The following is a 3,665-nucleotide window of genomic DNA, read 5'->3' as shown; positions in this document are numbered from 1 at the left end:
TGATTTGGCATCTAATGTAAGGGTTTATTTAGTTGGTATTTTATAATAGGTCAACTTGTAGTCATACAAGTATTTAAAGGGTGTTGGGTAAAGTCTTAGTGGGTAGTAGAGATAGTAGAAGACAAAGAGTAGAAGAAAAGCGAGAATGTGAAGTTTATCATTGAAGATTGAAGTTTGAATTTTAATGTTGGTCATAACCTAGAAGGAATTATAGTTGGGCATGTATATTGATGATTTGATGAATCTATAAATCATCTTGGGTCTTCTATCTTCGGTGGGGATGATACCCACTAGATGACTCACTAAACAATAGGATCCTATTAAGGATGTTGATCCTGTTAGGAGTCTATGAATTACATATAGTATCTTGAGTCCTTGTTAGAGGACTAGGCCTTTTTAGAAGCCTCAACTCTATTAGGAGTTGGTAGAACAATTATAATGTATACAAGAAGAGCCTGTTGGATACAATTGTTCAATTGTGTGTTGTCTTTGATGTTACACAAATGTCATATTAGTTATCAGTCAGAGTCTACCGAGCTCAGATGGTCAGCAAGGCAAAAGAAAAAGGTTACCAAGTTCAAAAGGTTAGCAAAGAAGGTTTATAGTGTCTACTGAGCATTCTCAAGCTTTACCTTGCATAGGCAGTTGCTACCGAGCTTTCAAGGTTTAGCAAAGGAAATTCAATTGTTATCAAGCTCACTCAGTCATCAAGAGAAAATAATACAGGAAATAGTTGTTACCGAGCTCACTTTGTCATCAAGAGAAAATAGTGCATAAAATAGTTCTAATTGAGCTTTCATGGACAGTGAAGGAAATCTAGTTCCTACTGAGTCTACTCGACAAACAAAGGATTTTGCAGCTTTTGCAGTGTTAACTGAGTTAAGATGGTTAACTCAGGAAATTATTTATGGAAGCAGTATTTACCAAGCAGGGTCGGCTAGTGAAGGATTCCATTATTTTTTGAAATAAAGCTTTTTTTTTAATGTAATATTTGTAGCCAACTGATATATGATTTATTGGTAAATGTAACTTGTGAATGAGCCAACTTGGTAATCTAAATGGTATATACAAGAGGTCAAGTTGCAAATTCTAAGCGTGTGATGGGTGTGAATAAAAAGAAGGTCTAAGAGAAAATTTTGAAGGATGACCAGAGATCATTGAGGAGCAGCAAAGTTATATCTAATCAAGAAGGATCTTATAGTGCAGAATGAAGATCTATTATTAGCAAATTTAGTTTCTTATTCAGGTCAATTCATTGTTACTTTCTAACCATTGTAGCAGTGATTTTAAACCTCTTAACAGAGTTGGTTTAACAACCATTTTGTAAATCCTCTAACAAGGTGACAGTTCAGTTGAATTGTTCTAAAGACCTCTAGCAATACCACTCCTAACAGGGTGATTAAATCCTCTAATAAGGTCACACCTAAAAGTGTGTATTGTAACCTTTAATAGGGTTGGCTCATAACAGGGCTCACTTCAGAAGAGTGAAAAATTGGTGGCTAGTTACTTGGTGGTTTTTCCCATATTGGGTTTCCACGTTAAATCTTGTGTCTCTTGTGTTCATTTTATTTAACCTTTGCATGCATATTAATAATTATGAATGCTAGATGATCAGTAATCAGTTAATCTACCAAGTTACAACATTTTTATGGTGTTTACCAAGTATCAATAGTAACTAGTTATTTTAGACATCTAAGGGATCTGCGGATTTGTTTTTGTGGTAACTGATTCACCCCCCCTTCTCAGTTACTCCATCTATAATTTCAACAGAGCCCACTGCCCTAACATGCAATTATACATTTCAGATCCTTCACAAGATAGGTGTACATACAATACTTTCTTTGCTATTGTGACTCACACTTGCTCTATTCTTACATCATATTTTGCATCACATAAGGCTCACAGATAGTTCTCACAATAGTTTGCATGTCACATATAATCATACAACTTCCCCATTATCTTGCGCAAGATAAGATCTTTACATATACCTTGCACAATCAAAAAACTTTGCATTGTCAACCTTCATGTCTTCACACACTTGACATAATATAAAATAACTTATGGAATAATATCCACATAGTTGGCTCAACATAACTTAGTAATTATTTTTTATAAAATAATTCCTAAAGTCACAAAACTCTATTTACTGACATACTTTGTTCTGCACTATTAAATGTATGCACTGTTAATCTTAGTACAACTTGTATCGTACTATTTGTACATGCATACACATTGGTACACATCATTATTAAAATGTCACAAACCTTTCCTCAATTGTGCCTAAGCTATCTCTCTATGCATAATTCATAGTCTTATGATCTGTACTCTATGCTACTACAAACTGTCTAATACTTAGACAATTTTCTATCTCTCAATGCATTTCAAATGTCATACATAACAAAACAAATAATGTAACTATACAAAAATCACCATCAAAACATACCAATTGTATTCATGTTTTGATGGATCATTACATTCCTTATTGCTCCTTTACATTGATACATTCATAATCTCCCTCTTACATATACATTTACATCTATACAAATTTTCCTTTACATAATACTCCCCCTTTGACATCAATGGAAAAGGTACCAAAACTGTATCACAAAAACTTCTTGCCTATTGTTGATTAGCTCGTTATTCTAGATATGCAATCTACAAAATCAATCTTTAGTCTATCAAAGTCTTTCTTCTAGTTACCTTTGATTGTATCTGATATATTGATGATGCGCAAAGTGTATAAGATGCCACTTCAACTGCACTCAGGTCAAGATAGGCAAATTTTTCATAGGAATTCTTTGCTGAAAGATATTCCTCAAATTGCTTCTACTAAATTACAACTTTAGGTGCTAGATATTCTTTGAGAATAGAGAATATTCTTATTACCTTCTCCTTGTCACATTTAATTCTTTTGATAGTATTTTGGATCTTCTCAATGTCATTCTCAAAATCTTCAATTCTGATCTCAAGTTGCTGCAATCTTGTAGTAAGTGTCTAAAGCTCACTCATATGGCCTTTGATCTTTGCATAAAAATCTAATAGGTAAGTGTAAGACATTGTGCACTATCCATACAACTTCTTACCTTTAGTAATACATTTTCTCAATTCCTTTATGTTTCCATCAAGTGCCTTTAAATCATTGTGCACATTGGTGCACATTATGATAAATAGGGTTGCTTCATGATTTGCCTGCACTTGTGTTGTTGCTACTTCAACCAAATTTGTGAGTTCCCCATCAAAGGTCTTCACCAACTCCTTTGCCTTGGGTTGCAAGTTTAGATTTGTTATAGTTGTGGAAATTATCTTCTACATGTGCTCCAAGACTTTAGGAAGAGTCTTCTCCAAAGACTTGATAGTTTTATTCTTCTCGAATAACTTGCTCAAGATGCCCATTAATTCTTTCTGATCTTCATGATTAGATGGAATAGATGTTGTTGTAGATGTTCCAGCTACTAACATTACTGAGAGTACAATAGCCTTTACCTTATGCTCCTTTGCTCTCTTCTTTTCTTCAACCTATTTATTTTCATCTTCTTCCTTTCTTCTTCTACTTTCTTACTCTTTTCTTCTTCTTCCTTCTTCTTTTTCTCTTCTTCCTCATCATCAATATTGGAATAATCAGTGATATTGCTGATACTGCCAACAATATTTGCTCCGTACCCAAC

The sequence above is a fragment of the Cupressus sempervirens genome, chromosome 3 (genome assembly GCF_028749045.1).
Source record: "Cupressus sempervirens isolate cs-2001-9-10 chromosome 3, ASM2874904v1, whole genome shotgun sequence".
In the NCBI taxonomy this organism is placed as follows: domain Eukaryota; kingdom Viridiplantae; phylum Streptophyta; class Pinopsida; order Cupressales; family Cupressaceae; genus Cupressus; species Cupressus sempervirens.
Note: the sequence above shows the minus strand (reverse complement) of the source record.